The following is an 18,506-nucleotide window of genomic DNA, read 5'->3' as shown; positions in this document are numbered from 1 at the left end:
TTTTTTTTGTGGTCCTATTTCGAATATCACACACTATTTTGCGAGTGTTATTTTCATTTAACGAAAACTTATTTCAACTTCCAAATACAATACGAATTCTCTGCGAAAATTATCACTGGACTGCGGATTTTTATACATTTGTGGAAAAATTGTACAAAGCGTATATTAATATGCAAAAATATATAAAACATCCAAAGATCTTTTATTAATTAATTATATAATAATACGCAGAAGAAAGAATTTTCTTCAACAATGCTTGTGAAAATTTACGAATCCGCGGTTTAGTTATCTAGTTATCTCGAAACTCGTATCGTCATTCAAAAAATTGCGGCTTTTATTTGTGATTCCTGCGATTTCTTCCTCCAATTAAAGTAAGTACAATACTATCGCTACTATGGAAAACGGTTGCGTTGCTGTCGTGACATGATATTTTACGCCACCATTTTTCACTTTCTTTCATCTTTTAACGTCCCCAACGTCATCGATCAACGCCTGCGAAAATTTCACTGGAGGGTTAATGCAACTTCAAAAGCGCATTTCACGGTTCACTTGAGAAACCATTAGAACATCGAGTTATGACAATGAACTTCATTTCGCCCGGGGAGAATGTCAGTTACGGCGCATTCTTCGAAAGGGGCTGGGAGCTGCACCTCGTGGCGAAACTTCAAAGATAGAAACGCGCGAGACGTTGGAAGACGAGAACAAAGACGAGGAATAAAATACTTCGTAGTTTAACAACTAGGGAGCAAGTTGTTCCCCCCCTTGCTACTACGAACGTGAAAAACTGCGTCAAATGAAAGAAATGTTTCAAGCGACACGATAGTTATTTAATAACAATTTTCCAATTATCACAAACATTATTTTTTCTAATTTTTCCAGCGCCAATTTTCTAACCAGAGCGTTCGAATTTTTTCCCGGGCTTTGAAATTCAATTAGCCTGCCGAATAAAGTTATTTAGATTTGTTGAATTCGAACAAATTTTTTCGAGGGGACCGCGCCATATAAATTTTCCGTCGAATATTTTCCGCGGTACGTTTCATTTCGAAATATTCCAGCGTGGAAAACGTTTCGAGCGAACATTTCAGCGTTAATTTCCTTAGAATGAAATGCATTTTTTTACACTGGAAATATTTTGTCATCTAACAATGAAATTATAGTACATCGCGACGTGAGTTTTTTTTCTGTCCTTTTTTTTTTAAAGAATTCAGACCAAAAAAAAAAAAAGAAAATGGTTCATGAAACGAAAATTACAGTGGCACACGCGACACGTGACTCGTTTTATCAATCTTATCAGAAACAATTATTAAGAAAATTGCATCCGCTGTTTACTACTGGAACACGTGAAGTGTGTGTACAGAAGAGATTGCTCCAGAATGATTTGATCATACCACGTCACGAAAGCTGATTTTCAATCAAGTTCCAATACGTGCAAACCTAACGGTACTTTTGATTTTCACTGTTGGATTCATCCTGGCCGAAAGAAATACATACCGATACTCGGTTATTCACGTTTTTCACCAGTCTGCGCGAGTTCAAACGATTAGCGGACAAATGAAACGCGATCAAAGAGTTAAACATCGTTTTGCAAACGAACCGATAACGTAGGTACAAATCGAGGGCCGATTTTTTCCAGACTATACTATCCGTAAAATCAACGGCGAAGCGACCGGTCAAAGTGGAATCACAAAGTGCAGAGGCACGCGCAGGTGGTCGCTTGAACATGAAACCGAGGGAAGGTGGAATAAAAACAACGGGGGTTCCTTTGAATCGGCGCGCGCTCTCTGGATTATCAGAATACGGTCAATGGCACTCGGTATCAGTTACCCAAGCTCTCTTCAACATTGCAGCGCGGAGTTTGCCGGCCGCAGGCGTTAATTCGATACTATTCCACCCTTTTTCCAAGCGCTCTGACCAATCAGTTTTTTACTGGCTGCAGTCTGATTAAAAAAAAGAAAAAAAGAAGAAAAAAGAGAAAAGCGAACGGGTTGAACCGTGGCTAAGTAAATTTCAAATGTACCCGTGTGCAGAAACAGAAATACATATTTCGGAAAAACACGAACTTGTGAAAAAAAAAATTAATTGATCGACGTTTAATTCCGAGACCGTGCAGCACACCTGTTCGGTATTCATCTCGATAAAAACTGTATACATACGTATTCTACAATTCCGCGTGATATCGTGGCGAAACGAAGAGAAAAAAATCCATTTCTGTGTGTCTCGACTAGATAGGACGTTCGCAAGTTTCGCAATCTGCAAATTGGAATCGACGAGAGGGACAGGGAAGAAAGTTTCCAATTGGAACGAAGCTCTGTCCATGCGACGCACGGCCGGAGAAACTTTGGAAATCGAAACACGCGGTCACGAGAGAGAGAGAGAGAGAGAGAGAGAGGAACAGAGCGAGGCCTTTAACGGCACGATTGTGTGATATTAATATCGGTACAAGTTTCAGCAGCACGGTTCCCCGCCCGTATAATTAAGTGTACTTTCGTGAATTTTTGCCCGTGAAACGACGTGTCGGAGTTTAATCAAACTGCCGCGGGAACGAGTTTCAACCCCGCAGAAATTTCCATCCACGCGTCGAGCTTGCGTCGTGTGTGCGCTTCGGCTGTGTGTGCTTTGCGTTAAATCGGTCGACTCGGGGTAAACTGCGAGTTATGAACTTCGACGTTTGTCTGAAATTGTCTTTGTCCGAAATTTCGCCTCGAAAGAGTGAATCTAACCGATCGAAAATATATCGGGGAGCTAGTAAAGTAGTGAAGAATACACTCCAGCCTGCGTGATTGCATGACACATTTTCATACTGGAAAAAAAAAGAAAAAAGAATGGCACTTTAAGTAATTTCAGAGATGTCTTTGTTATACGCGATATCGACGCGGCACGAAAATTCCTCAACAAGGCTGGCGAAATCCAGCGACCCCGAGTGGACCGATCCCTCTCGAATCTCTTACCTCCACCTTTCTCTCGCTACTTTTTCTTCCGGGCACCCTTTTCGTTCCAGCAGAGAGCCAAGATCCACCCGCCTCATTGACCCGGTGTCTAATGAGCGCACACCTGAGTGCTTTTAGACAAGTGGATCTGCACTTGCACATCCGCCTCGGTGTCTGGATATCAACGTGCGCGTCGTGCATCGTCACGTCACAAACGTTGCGTCGCGAACACGACGAGGGGTTACCGGTGGCAACGACGCAAATGGCGAACGTCGCGATTTTTCACGCGTCAAGAGTTTTTTTTTTTTTTTTTGAAATGCGTCTTCGAGATGCGCCTCTGTCGTCCGTACCATCGAGATACAACGAACAAAATAATTTGTGAAACGTCAGTTCTCCGTCTTCCGGAGAATCTTGTTCATTAAAAGAAAAAAAAAAGCTAGAGGATGCTGAGAATTTCGATCGATTAACTAACCAACGTGAAGTACAATTGAATATTAAAGGACGTAGTTTCCGCAGAAACGTGTCGCAGAGATTCATCTCGGGGATCGTTATCAATTTCGCGTGCAAATGAACTTGAGATTCGTTGCAATTACGTGGCAAAAATTGCATACAAGTGACTACAGTGCGCGACGGAAATAAAAAACCGCAGGTCTGCCAAGCCCCGGTGTGCAGCAGAAAATTCTAACGCAGTGCTGGAACGTGCAATCCCGAGTAATTAAAGTTGAAATTTAACCTTGGACGACCGCGTCGTTTTCCACGTTATTTAATTCTCCGAGCTGTTCGTCAAGTGATTCGATGAGCTTGCGAAACCACGGACTATGGTGATTATCAGCTTTGAAAAAAGAGGGACAGGAAAATTCTATCGAGTAGTTTGACTACTGAGAATCTATGAGAATTTTTAGAAGTTATCGAGTCGGACGTTTGCAGACAAAAATTTCGGAAATCTAACTGAAACGTGAAATTTTCACTTTAATTCTCCGCTTTGCGCGACATGTACTATGTCAATTTCTGCCAATTTCTGCCAACAAAATTATACAGTATATTTCTGCACGTGTATCTCGTAATTGCAAATTAGATAAACTGTTGACACACAGTACAAACGTTATTTTCCTTAATATAGCCAGCCCTGAATCTTCTCAGTTTTTGTCCAAACTTTTTGCCATTCGTAACTAGTAAGTAGTAAAACCTACCATTAGTCCGCCTTGAATTGAAATTGAAGGAAAAATTCCAGCTTCCACTACCAATCCTCAAGCTTTTCAATTTTCGTTCAGACACCTTCGAAATAATTACTAACCAGAGCATTTACGAGTAACGAGTAGCACGCTCTGAAAAGATTCCGCCTTTACCCTAGACCTCTTCACAATTATTATAGTATCACTGGTGAACTGCTTTCTCGGATATTTTCGAACCTTCCCTCGCTAATAATCCTTCGCTGATCCAAATTCACCACTCGTCCGTTTTCCATCGATTCCAACACTGTGCCGCAGCTTGTATTCTCTCTCTCTCTCTCTCTCTCTCTCTCTCTCTCTCTCTCTCTCTCTCTCTCTCTCTCTCTCTGGAGCCGAAGCCCCTGGCACCTTCGTCGAATACTTTACGGTCGCGTTACTTTTACGGGTACGAACTTCTGCAGCCGATTGTATCCGATGTATCCACTCGAAGAGCTGCTCTTCACACACGTACACGTATGCACGCACGCACGTACACACACACACACGTGCAAATACGACATGACGAAGTCAGAGGTAGCGACGACGAGGGTGAACACCCTCTCCCGCTGCCATTCGACGCTGCAACGCCGTGAACACCCCATCCAACCCCTTCAGGGATCTCACCAGAGACACTCTTTCTCTTTCGTCGATGTCTACGTGTCTGCGCCAACTATACATATGGATGTAGCTGCATCGCGTAATTAGAGCGAGACGTGCTCAAAGAGCCGGCGCCAGGCCCTTTCTCCTCTTCTCGTCGCTCGGCAAAATCCGTCGCGACGCGATCGTTCCTTCCTTTATCGAGGAATTCGACAAGTTTCTGCTCGCGTCGCCTCTTACAGGCGCTCCAACTTCTGCTTCGTGGTTCAACTTGCTGGTAGTTCCTGTTAGTACGTCCCTCGAACGAGCTTCTCTCATCGTTTCTTCTCCTTTCTTTCTCTCTCTCTCTCTCTCTCTCTCTCTCTCTATTTCTGCCACATTACGGAGATAATAGATTTTTAGATGGTCGAAAATTCGGTTTGTCGCGATTTTTAGAACGAGAAATATCGTTGCAACGGTGGAAACATTTATTGAAAAAGTTTATTAAATGAATCTGACGAAGGAATGTGCGTTCAGAATTTTTAAAGTCGTATTTTAATTTCGATGATACCTATACACGTAAAATATTTTCTCAACCATTTAGGTTTAGAACGAACGTGGCTTAATACTTTTTTTTACTTGAAATTCAACGTTCTTTCGATTTATGGAGAAAAAAATGTATAGTCCAATTAAAAAAAAGTAAAGATGATTTTGGAAATTTCGAGATTCCTGAACAAACACGAAAAAGTGATACGCCATACTTTGCCTCCCTTAAAATCATACAAAACTTTTGTATTAAACGATTAAATGTGTATATCTGTATTAAAGTATTAAACAAAATTCGCGGAGACGCGAAAGATTGAAGATTTACGAAGCAGATAGATATTCTCTAAGGACCAAGTAACAGTATCTCAAGCAATAATAGCCCTCTTTATACAAAGGATCGCCGAGGACCCTAAATCATAAGAAAAAACTTAATCTTACGTCTGTAATATTTTACGCATGTTACCGTGTGTATTTTATGAGCCAATATCCCAAGAAATTTACGTAAAAATATAATTCGCGTGGAAACGCAGAATCATTATTAAATACGAACAGACGAAACTAAAATGTCTGACACATCGATTTCAGAGTGAAAACGAAGCTTGATTACCAAAGTTTAGAAAATTAAAACAACGTCTGTATTCTCGCGTAAGATACTTTCTCGAATCGATTGTATTTATAGAATGTGTGTGCTTTCGAATCTCGAAAAAGAGATCTCGGCGAGAAGAGACGCCTGTCGTACGACAGAAAGAGGCGAATGAAAAATGGAACGATACTCGATCAGGTTGCGAAACAATTTTTTCGTGCTTCTTCACATCTCGATCAAGGAGTAGCAGAAAGACGATCCCAAAGGAAAAGGGTCCTGAATCTCGTCTGGCTCTTCTCTTCTCTTATCAAGAGAGTGTTCAAGCTGCGAATGACAATGTTCCTTACAAATTGGAAACAAAATAAGATGGTACAAGCCGAGATGAATCTTTTCTGTCCCTTTCGTTCACCGTAGCTTCGAAATCTTAGCTTTCGAATCGAAATGTAAATGTAAATTTGTAGTTCCTTCTAACGATCAAAATCGTACACTTAAAAAAAATCACCTGGTGATTACGTTCTCATCGACTAATCGGTGCTAATCGTCGCTGCGAAACGTGAATATCGTGGCCATCTGCTTCGCAGAAATTTCTCAGAGGAAATTTCTCATTGTTAGGGCAAATGTCCATTTAACGTTCTCTAGCGATGGCTAGAGGAGATCTCGCTTCAATATCGCTTTTACGTTCGACCGCGGGAACGATATCCGGGATACCTTCTGGCCTCCAATTGCGGCCTCGCCACAAAATGTGCTTCTTGCTACTCATCCGCGGAAAATTGTACGAGATTACGAGGATAGGTGGCGGGGGAGGGGAGAGTGCCGGTGGCGTAACGCGAAAATACCCAGCTCTTTCCGCTAATGCTTTTTACGAGCCACGTTACTTTGCAACCGTGCTTCCTCCTCGCGGTATTACCACTACTGTTTCACGTATTTATATTTCGAGGAAACGGTTTTTTAGGGTCGCGGGTTACGTCGATAGGTGGTGCGCGCGTAAACAACGAAGTTCTACTTTGAGGAAGAAGGATGGCAGCAATTTCGCAACATCTTGTCCCAATGCAAAGTTGTAATTTAGTGCTGGTGTAACGCAAGTGCCCGTAACTGTTGCAGTTCGGCGTTTCACTGCGTAGTTAAAAAGTTGCATGTAAAGTTACTCGGTCAGCTGCTTCGAGGAATTTTCTTTTTTTTTTTTTTTTATCGTGGAAACAGATAAACGAGCTTTGTCGTGCTTTTAGACGTTATCAAAGTTAACGAATCCGACTCTTGGGACAGCCAACGTTTCGAATTTAGTAAAGTAGCGAAACGATTAGTGGAAATCTATATACCGAACTTAACGTCGCGAATAATTAACGGAGTTATGGAGCAGTATCTGGAATCTGATCGAGGATATATTATTAAAACATTGACGACTTTGGAAACCCAGCTTACGAAAACAAAGTCTATTCATACACGTTTAAGAATACCTTCTAAAATGAAATTTTCAACAACGTGAGAATTATATGAATGAACGTTTTTTAAATAGACGAAAACGTACAATTGTACAGGGTATGTATTTTCGAGAATCAATCGAGTTTGAAAAATTTATCGAGCGCACGTGAATTCAGCTAATTCTAGATGCGGCAGGAAAGAATAATTGACAAAAGGTTATTCCACGTTCAAAAATAAGTAAGAAACGTAGAATGAAATTTTCCTACGTGATGTCCCATTTCTAAGAAAATCGAGCTTGAAAATTTATTTTCAAGCTACGCGTAAAAGGATAGTTTTTAACGAAACATATTCAAAGTTTATTTTCTCGAAAATGACGCCTTGAGCGAAACAATTTCATTCTAGATTTTTTTGCTTATTTCTGCCTAGTATGGAATTAGCCAAATACAATATTGATAAATTTTCTCGAGAACGAACAAATCCTTTTCGACACATTTTTACATGTAAAATCATCTTGCCAGTCGGTCGACTAGGAAAACAGCCTGTATATGTTTTCTAAATTTCGGCGTTGAAGCGAATTTTTCTCGAAGCTGCAAAAAGTATAAATAAAGTCTTTCATCGCTTAAAAGGAATACGTTCCGGTCTATGCCGCTTTCGGGGTTTCAAAGCGTTCCGCGTAAATCTCACTCTTGGCCATTGCCAAATGCGACTGCCTTTTTGAGCGTATCTTCTCGGAGAGGTAGCCTGAATAATAAAACGGCTTTTAAAGATCCCTCAAACAGAGCCAGATATAAGAATATCCAACTCCTTGAACCTTCGAGCGAGACCAAACAGAGAGAACCAAGTTTATTCTTTACCTCGAGATCGATACTATATCTGTTACCACCGGCACATAAATCTTCAACCTCCCTCGCTCGAGCAAATTTCAACGCCGCGATTCTTGACAGATGCAATTCATTCACTTACTTGGTTAAGCGGAATTTTTTCGGCCTGGTGCAAAAGGCAATTGCAAAGTCACGTAAACAAGTAACTTTTCGCCAAGAACATTCCCCCGAAGTTGTATAAAATTCCATGAATAGAAACAAGCGTCGTCGCTCGTCCGCGCAACTTCTAATGAACTATGAAGATGCAAAACACGGAGTAACGAGCCGACTAATCATCGTTCCATGTTCTTCTTACGAATTTCGTTTCGAGCGTTCCCGACGTTATTATCTTTGACGTTTGTGCAAACGTAATCGAATCAACGCGCGCGCCGCGAGCAAGATTCTCAAGAGTGGTCGCTGAGGGCAAATGTCATCGTTAGCGGCGACGACTGTACAATTGCATTTCTTTCGCATCCGAGGCGAAAATTAGAAATTTTAAATAAATAATTGTTATAAGGTGAGAAAGCCTCGTTGTTCGGAATTTCTTGCTGCGTGGTAATTATCACCTGCTGTGAACCCTTCTTTCGATGCGAAAGAAATCAAATTTGCAACTGTTTGTTTAACTTAGCCAATCTTAAGATGTAAAATACGGTTGTGTGTGCTGTGTGTGTGTGTGCGCGCGCGTGTGTGTGAAGTGCGTATGAAGATAAGAGGACATTTTTTCCAGAGAGTTATTTAGAAAAGTAGGTGCTTTTCTAAAAACGACTAGTCAAAAAGAGGCTAATTTCATCGATATTAAGTAATTCGACTTGCAAGATCCAAAGCGTGCTCATACCTTCCGGATGACGAAAAGCTCGAGATAAAGATCTCGCAATACGGAGCACGCGAAATGCAAATCTGCCCTGGTGATTCTTGTCGCGTAAAACGAGAAAAAGAGTGAGAAGGAGAAGAGAGACGAAAGTGAGAAGTGGGGAGAGACGAAAAATCGAGCGCACAGCGAGATGGAAATAAACTTTTGAATAATTCCGTCGATATGACGGATTCGTTCGCCATATTCACCATCGTGAAATCGCGCCATATTCGAGCGAGGCGTCGCGACGCGGTGAAACTTGTCGCGCGAGAAAACGGTTCACGAGCTCGGAATAAATCCCGACGACACGCAGCTTTCGAGAGTCGTTCGCCGATCTGTGAGCTTTCCGAGAGAGGGCGAGAGACAGCCGCAGAAATGGGAATGGAACGGGAGAGGAGAGCGGCTAATTAGGCAATTAAGAGTGCGAACAACAGCCACCGATGAATTCAACCGCGTCGAGGGCCGCAACTCTTCCCCCTCCGATCTCTCTTCTGCTTTCCCGGACGAAGAGAACGAAGAGAACGAAGAGAACTAGATAAAGCGGTCGGAAATTGGAAAATTAAGCTCGAACGAGTAGGCCAGAAGTGGCAATGTTGCCATCGAAAGGCGACTATCGGGATGTCGGATCTCGCAGCTCGCGCCGATGCGATGGACCGATCGATCTAGTTTTAGCATTCTGACAATTTCAGGAGATGTCTGTTAATTCTTCGATTTTCAAGCTGGTTTACACAGCTCTGCTCAATTGACCGAGGAAAGAAAAGAAGGATATAATTGTGAGATAAGGTAACCTTGGAAATTACTCGAAACTTCTTCCTAACTTCTGCCTAAGAGTAAAGAACAATTGTCGCGAAAACGGCCAGGGTTTGGACTGTTTGTTTTAGCCGCCCAAGTCTTAATACTTTGCCAACCGAATGGGGAGATCTGCCCGCTTTGAGGTAAGTCGTTGCATGACCGACTAGGGAGATCTTCCACCGTTGCCTTCTATATTGGATTGGATCTTGCCATTGTTGATTGGACCTCTATTATTATTTAGTTAGACTTGAGTTCTAGTTCTCTGCAGTTCGTTATGTATCTCTCCTGCCTTTGTAAAGCTCAAATTTGAATCAGTTAAATAAGTTAAGAAAATATCGATAAAAATGTCAGCCTCTACAACAAAGAATATTTGTCTGAATTATTCATGGATGAAGCATCAGAGTATGTTTTGTTAATGGAAAAAATGGATATACGCGCAATATTTGCCAGTAATGTACCATTACATAAACTTTCCTGTTTCGAACGTTACCACACTTTAACAAAATACTAAAACTACATAAAACTTTAAATTATATAATTTATCTGTAATTTTACGTTTCACGTGAATTAAGAAAATGTTTATTGTGTTATTTACTTTTAATTTCATGTTTTATATAAACTATGTATAATATAGGATTATTACCATCAAATATAGTTAATCGGTTAAAATCAATTTTATGCGTGGCTTGTAAGTAGTAAAGATTAGTCTGCGTAATTTGCAAAAAAAGCGCGTTGGAAAGGGAAAGGGTAGCTGGGTGGCGCACGTGCGGTTTGCAAAGTGTTAAGACGTAAAACAGAGCAGGCTAACTGGTGATCCACGGATCCTTGCCCCTACTTTCCTGATCCCCACCATTTGCATCGATGCAGTGGAGGGGACAGCGCTAGCGATCAGAAAAGTAGGGGCAAGGACCGCCAGTTGACCGGCTCTGACATAAAATATAAAAGTATGGTTCTATGTGTGTGTAACAATAGCGTGAGAGTCTCAATATCTCTTTGTCATCGCCGTATTCGGGCTTTTTCAGTGTTCTTTAATTCCTAAATTAATAAATTTTATATTTACATTTATTTCGAATCACGCGAGTTAAATTTGTACTGTTTTCATTTACATGATAAAAGAAACGCTCGTCTATCGTAAACTCTAATTAAGAGGTCCGTGACTTTCATTTCGGCGTGCACTCGAACGTACGAAAGCGGTACGATCGTATATGTGGAATAGTGTTTCGCACGCGAAACATATTTCGCTGCGATCGCGGAAACTGCACGGATGCGCCGAAAACGGAGCGGAGGGATTTTAGCGACGCAAGACGATTCGCGTACGTCTCGCCAAATTGCTCCTGTTGAATTTCTGCGTTGGAGGGTTGAAAAGATAAAGGGTCGCGGGTTGAAAAGACGTTTTTCTCGATTGAGTTTTACGAGGCGTACGCGTCACGTGCAAGTAAAGCGATAGTACCTGTGTGGTTACGCTCCGAGAAACTGCAAATGCCTCGTAAAAGCCAGCGCTGCGCGGAGGAAGATTTTTGGGGAGACGAGAGAGAGAACGAAACGTGAAAATGGACTTGCTTCCCGTGGAAAAAGTTCCCTTTTTTTCTAAACCGAGTGCCTCGGTTAGGCGCTCTTCGCGAGGAGATCCAACGCATCGACCATCGAAATTTACCGAAATTTACTTTTCGACAAATCGAAGGAAAGCAAATTTGACAGTTTTCAACGATTTGAAAGATTTTAATAAAAATTTCGTGAAAATATTTTCATCGAGTTCCCTCGTTGCGTTTCCACATTGCCACTCTTTGCAAACACCTTCGTGGCTCCTCTCCGAGAGTCATAAAGTGGAAATTCAATCGCAAGTTCCGTACGTTTTGGCCGTGGCAGGATTTAATTAAACTTGATCCCATAAGTTTCCGCATAGTTTTTGAGGAATTTTTCACAGGTCTGGGGCAATGTTCCACCTTTAGTCTGTCGAGCCAAGTTTTAAGGAACTTCGAAGCCTGCTAATTTGTCTTTATAATTTTCAAAATTCGTGAACCTTCGTAATCGAGTGTAATTAATCTAGGAAGGACGATCGATTATGGTATTTTGCAATCGAAACTCGCAAGATCGCTTTTTAACGAAACGTTTCCGCAGCTGAAACGATCGCAAACGTTGGAAAAGAACGTGCACGATGAAACAGAAAATCGTCCGGGACAAAATATTAATTGCCGGTATTTTTAAACTCTTTTCTCGAACAAGAAAGTAACGTCTTTTAATTGCTCGTTGCGAATGACAGCCAATAGGGAAGCAATAAAAGGAAGGAAACGAAACGATAAAGAGAGAACGAGAATCGATCAAGAGAAAGATCAGACCCGATCGAGAGCGAGGCTTGAATCGTAGGACGTTGCCGGAAAGAATCCGAGAAGCAGAGTTGTTCGATTTTTCTCGAACGAGACTGCAGGACGAGACTCTGTTACGAAACTTTGTTTCTCTTCGACTGGAAGGAACCGAGCCGAGTATCGTCGAGAATCCCCAGGCTAACTTTTCGGACATTTCATTCCGTACTAGCTACTTTCGCGCTACTCGCAACTGCAACTTGTCGAACGCATGCGAGAGCTTGTTATTAAATATCGAGGAGGAAGTTGGATCTGGATGACGAGTTTCTTCGACCTGAGTCAGAGATTCGGCCAGACCGCGCCATTAAGAAATGAAACGCGGACGCGTGTCTCCGTTTCTCCGACGTATTCGCCGAAAAACACTTTTGTGGACACGGAGAAAGAAAGCCAGCGAGTGAAAAAATGTAAATTCGGTATGGGTAAAGGTTGTACGATGTACGAACGAGTGCGCTCTTTTAAAAGCGATTCATATTTGTTTTCAGTCTTTCACGGTATCTTCTGAAATATCACGATCCCTCGATATAGACACAGATATAGATTAATTGCAATGTTCAGCGCTTGCTCGCTTCCATAGCCTTTTACCTAGCCGCGATAAATTCCATTGAGCAATTCTTCAGCTTCGTTCGATTATTTTACTACGCTAACGAGGACGCGAAACTTTATTTGCCATCGCGACGGAAGGGAGGGGGGAAGGGGGGAAGGAGAATGAAGTGTTCTGTCTCAATTTACCCGTAAAATATAACTTCTCGAAATATCTCTTCGGCTTTTAACGCTAACCAAAAGTCGCCTTGCACGTCCTTTTGTACGTCGTATAAAATCTGTTGGAGGAATCGCAGACGTTGGCGAGTTGCTAAATCGACCAACAGCAAGCATCGTCGCAACGTGTAACAAAAATCATACGGGAAATCTTGAGCTGGAAGTTTCAAGCGAACAAATCCTGCAAAGTCTGTCACTTCCCGTTGAGAACATCTAGCAAAGACGATCGAAATAAACTTTCGCAAAGATCTACAATTATTAGAAAATGTTAGGAAAAAGAAGTCGACTTGAATCTCAGGAGCAAAAGACGAATTTGCTCGACTGGATTGATGCGCTTTCCAGTGTTCCGGGCTACCACGTGTACATACCTGCCACATGTACATTTATCTGCCTGGACGAACGCGACGGGTACGAAAACGCGGTTCACTCGAATATAACCAAGCAGCATCGTTTCTGTTTTCGATACAGATGTAGCAACAGCTTTTCAGATTGCTTCTAGCGCTGCTCGAGAGGCTGGATTTACGGTGATCGATCACCGGTCGAGAGCACCGGCGGAAAATTGCTGCCTCCGCGACGGCCTTGCGCACACACAGAAACGAATTACGAGTCGCCCGCCATTAGCTGATTGATATGATCGAAAATAATGGCTAGACTGAGAGAGAGAGAGAAAGAGAGAGAGAGAACGGAACGGAACCAGCTAACCGGAAAGTTAAATCGCCGTTTACTGTTTTCTTCTGTTTACGCTCGCAAGGGAAAATTAGAGACTCTGACAAATCACTCTCTCGTTTCGCCGGAACTACCATGTTTTTTCTTTGCTCGACGCTACGCAGACGACTACTCTGTCCCTTTGCTCCCCTTGTCAGAAGGCTCTTGGGGATAGTGTAATTCACGGCGCAGAATCCGAGCGAGAAACGAGCGATACGGTGACGCGAGCTGCGAGAAATTTTTTGCCAAAACCTCTCAGAATTATCTCGCGATTCTAACGGGAAAAGGAGAAACGAGGGAAGAAGGAAGGAATATTTCAAAGTGTTCGAAAAGTAAGTCGATCCGCGTAATGAGCCACGGATGCCTCGGCGCTTTTCAGGATGCGAGCTTACCTTGAAAGATCGAGCAACGATTCGTACGAATAAACCTGGACGGTGGGGGGGGGGGGGGGGGGAAAAGGGGGAGAATGGGAGGATGAGAGGAAGGGGTGGCGCTGGCGCCGATGAAAAACTACCTCGCGAGTTTCATTCTTCTCGTGCACGCGTTCTCTCCCAGAAGGATCCTTCTTCTTATTCGCGTTCCATTCGCGTTCTTCTCCTCGGCCTCGACTTTTCTCCGCGTCGTTCTTTCCTTCTTCGCTCGGATAATGATCAGTCTTCCACTCCCCCCTTTTTCCTCCTTTCCCCACCCACCTCCTCCACTTCGCTCTTTTCAAATGAGATTCCCATCTTCTGTGTTCGCCAACTTTTATACCCGTCCCTACGTTGCCCGACCATATAGCGCAGAAAGAAGAAGAAGAAAAAGAAGGAAAAGAAGAAGAAGAAGAAGAAGAAAAAGAAGGAGGAGGAGGAGGAAAAGAACAAGTATAACGAGTTTGCGTAAGTAAAGATTGCACAGCGGAAAAGGAAAGAAAGAAACGGATGCGTTCGTGTCTATTTAGCGAAATGGGGTATTTGTTTGGCGAAAACGTCACGGGAGACTGTCGCGGCGGAGGGCCATTTTCATGCGAAATTCCGCGTGCCTGGCAATCTGTAACGTCGTTGACGTCATTCTTCTCCCCTCCTCACCTTCATCTCCTTTGCAATAAGTCCTCTGTCTCGTTAGATGTTTCTTATTTCTCTGTCCCTCCTCTCGTTTCTATTATTCCTGCCCCCTCTTCTCCCCCCTCCCTCCCCCCGGAAATCTCCATTTCTCACATTCCAACGAGAAATAGAGTTCATCGACTCACTGTAATACTTCAGTTTGTGACTTTCTTTCTTTCTTTCTTTCTTCCTTTTTTTCTTTGTCGTCTCTGAACTCGTCAGAGGAAACGAGGTAAACAAAAGGAACCGAGGTAAAATGGCCAGAGATGAGGCTGTTAGAGATCGTTAATTGAACTAACGCGCGAGAGCAAATATTTGATCAAGCGAGTGAGACGTACATTTCCCCTTTTTTCTCGTAATTTCGACTATAACTCCTTCTTCTTCTTCTTAGTACCGCGTTGTTATTACGCTACTCATCTCTCTTACCGGATGGAGAAAAGAGACTCGTGTCAAGAACATAACGAGGGGGCAGGTAGCGAAATCACACGGCGCGTTTTTTTTTTTTCAAATCTTTCGGCGAGAAAGTTCGAGAAACGTGTAAAATTAGCGGCAAACGTGGAGAACCAAAGCCGGATCTCCTGGCGAAAATTTCTCTGCCAGAGAGACTCGCGCTATTACCCATGCAAGCGGGTTTTCGACGCGGGTTGTCTCTCGCGAAGCTAACCCAACGTCGTCTAATTAGGATTATCTATGGCCATCCCGTGGATTTACACTGCGAAACGTCCAATTAAGACGGCGCGATAGACAGTGGGATTGCACAGTCGCGAAATTACGTTGCCAAGGACGGTACCATGCAAATAGCCTCGTGTATGCCCAACGACGACGAAACAACCTAGGCGCTAGGTTTCCTAGGGGAAATTGGGAAAAGAACAGGGGAAGAGAGCATCTTTGTCGAACGTGAGAGGGTCGGTGGCTGCCCGCCGGAACGAAGAAGAAGAATAGAAGCGGAATTCGTGACGATGGAAGCAATGGAAATTACCGTGTATAGAGAGGATTGTTCGGCGGAAAGGTTCAACCTGCGCGATACCGTCGCCCGAGTTGGATACTGTGGTTACTAATTTCACGATTACTCGGCGATTTTCTTTCTCACTCGAGATCGAGTTGACCAGAGCAGCGTTAACCCCAGTGTCGTGAATAAGTAATTGATGGATCGAGTTCTGTATTTGACGTGAAAGGCCAGGCTCGCCGTGTATTACCGCGTTGCACATCGAGATTTAATGTTGCTCTAACGTCGTTTCCGGAACTTCCACGGTGTGTTGGAACTTCGAAATTTGTTCAGAATCCGTGCCGTGCCGCGCCGCGCTGTGGAAACGTTCAACTTTCTTCCACGAGCACCGAAACTTTTGCAATGTGTTATTTCGATTTACGACGTTTTGACGAGGCCCCCGCGCGCGCGCGCTCGCGCACATCTACGTATATTAAACGCGTAATTTCGAGACGCGACGCCACGACCGTCGCAATTCTCGACTCGAAGAAAGGATACACAGTTCTTTCCAATTGATTGTGAGTTATATTTGAAAACGTCGAATTCCCACCGCAGGAAATAGTCCCTCGTCTTTTATCAGCTAGCCGATCAAAGCCTGTTTGGCGTTTTACTCATGCGCCGTCGTCGGTTTTTCGCCTGGCCTACAGGACTAAAGCTGCTTGCTCTCTAGATAACCAACCAACGTGCGGGAATAGAATTACAGGGGTCTTGCAAACTTAATTACGCTGGCTGATTCCATTAGCAAAGTCTTTTGCGCAACGCTTACGATCCGGAGATTAGATAAATAAATAAGTTAACGGCAGGCTCGACGAGCGTGAGGAAAGCGATTGAAAATCGCAACGCAGGTCACGAGACGAGTCGACCTGTTGAAATAAATAGCTGCGTTTCCTTTACTCGATTACTATTTGGAACGTTCGTTGATGTAAGTGAGACCAGTAATCTCGTTAGTAGCTACCGGTAATTGTGTGGCAGACAACGTTCAATTAAGTGCTGTCTCGAAAACCTGGCTCGATAATCTTATCAACGCGAGTGCAGCCGAACAGAAAATTTCGATTTTGTACGAACGAATTGGAAATGGTTTGAAATTACTTTGCCGTGGTAATGGACAATGTAATTTCTAAATTCTCCAAAGGGTCTTTGTATTTCTAATCTGTAGACATTTCTATGGATTGGTTCTTCAAGTCACGTGTGGAGGAAACAGTCTCGTACAGGCTTCTTTACATGTATTTTTCTGTTCAAATCGAACGTGTAAAATTCATCTGTGATAGCAACAGACAAACTCCTCTTTCCACCCTCTGCAATTTTCTTCGACGAGGTGATATTTCACTTTACTCTATCAGGTGGCTCAATTTCGTTGGCCACAAATCTTCCTTCGAAACCTCCGAGTGTTCGGTCATTACGATACCAACTATCCTCGTCACTGGTCCTTTCTACCCATCGACTGACAGATCCCCCTTCTAGCTAGCACATCCTACACCTTCCAAGTCTCGTGAGGATTCTCACTTTGGGCGTGGATCGGTGAAAATCGAGCGGCCTTATCCATCGAGACGAGAAAATAACGAAAAAAGTGTTTCAACATTTTTCAAACTGAATTACGACCAACGTTTCCGACTCGACTTTTACTCATTCGAAGAAAAATTCCCAGTTCTTATTGAATTTTTTGATATTAACGTTCCCTGGCTCCGCGTTATTTTACAGGCAAAGACACGCAACTACGAAACCACAGAGCGCTGCAAATGCAGAGGTGTTTCAGTCTCAAAGCGTGCAAGGAAGCCTACGATTATTCAGCTACGCGGAAGAATTTTTCAATAAGTTTTCATCAACTTATTTAGAAATTTGTAGAATTTACTTCTCGCGACAATTTCATTCGGCAAAGTGTAGGGGTCCGAAACACTTTGAAAGGAAGAATACGCGAACTAGTGCGAAAGAATTCAACGATCTCGATAATTAACTGGCATTTCATCGTGATAGAACGATTCGCGCTATACACAGGACTTCACTTAGCGATCCCAGACCCAAGATTCTAGACGTCGATCATCGTTAAGGTGATAAGACGCTTTCACTCAACTTAATCCACGCTGGTAACGGGGATTAAGGTGAACTGGTTCGTTAAGGCCGAATAATGCCGCCCTGTTGAAGAAGATTTAGGATCGGATGCATTATGCATCGGATAGTTGTTTGAAAGAGCGCATCAACCTCGTGACTTCGGATCGAACAAGATCGTTAAAGAACATTATCTCTCGATCCATTCTTCCTCCTCCTTACGAATTATCCGATTCTTTTCCTTCTTTCAGGTCCTTCTGACGCGATCGTCACTTTAAACTAACGAAACAAGCACATTTTCGTTGTCGCTCGATCCTCGCGAAGTTATCAACGCGCAGAGTGTATCAATTTCCTAACGAAATTACAGGATAATTATAAGACACCAGGATGTATTTTACGACAACTTGCCAAGTTCTGATTAATCTCGTTTTCCAGTGGGAAGACTACGAAAGTAGACTGAAACTCAATTATGAACGTTCAACGCGAACACGCGCGATTGTAAGATTTAAATTCGTCGTAGTTCAAAAACTAACTAACTTGAAGAATGTCCCGCGCTGACGAATGCCAACGAATCTCGGATTGTTCAGGAAAAAGTATAAATCACAAGTAGCGAAAGCACGAAAGGAGAAGCAGTGATGTAAAAAAATTACTCCGACCAGATGGACCCTGGTCGAAAAGTAGGCAAACGAAAGTAGAAACGGGCTAGGTGAGAGAGGGCAGACAAATTGCGAATTCTCAGAGTCTTTCTAAATAATTTCAGCACGCTTTGGCTTCTACCTCGGCCGGATTTAAAAAACGAATGCATCTAGTCACC

General features: G+C 43.0%; 1 protein-coding gene and 1 long non-coding RNA gene across 8 annotated transcripts in view; both read right to left on the bottom strand.

Moving 5' to 3' along the window:
• Window positions 1-10,826, bottom strand: part of LOC122527020 — a 20,501-nt gene extending 9,675 nt beyond the window's left edge. The window contains exons 1-2 of the long non-coding RNA XR_006306264.1: window positions 10,683-10,826; window positions 7,796-7,798 (exon numbers count right to left, since the gene is read on the bottom strand). This is a non-coding gene — a long non-coding RNA (uncharacterized LOC122527020). The remainder of the gene's footprint in view (window positions 1-7,795; window positions 7,799-10,682) is intronic.
• LOC122527015 (putative polypeptide N-acetylgalactosaminyltransferase 9) overlaps window positions 1-18,506 on the bottom strand; it is a 264,654-nt gene that overhangs the window by 41,321 nt on the left and 204,827 nt on the right. The window lies entirely within an intron of this gene.

This window comes from Frieseomelitta varia, unplaced genomic scaffold (assembly GCF_011392965.1).
Source record: "Frieseomelitta varia isolate USP_RPSP 00005682 unplaced genomic scaffold, Fvar_1.2 scaffold_207, whole genome shotgun sequence".
In the NCBI taxonomy this organism is placed as follows: Eukaryota; Metazoa; Arthropoda; class Insecta; order Hymenoptera; family Apidae; genus Frieseomelitta; species Frieseomelitta varia.
The sequence above is the reverse complement of the archived record's forward strand: the minus strand, read 5'-3'. Positions and strand labels throughout refer to the sequence as shown.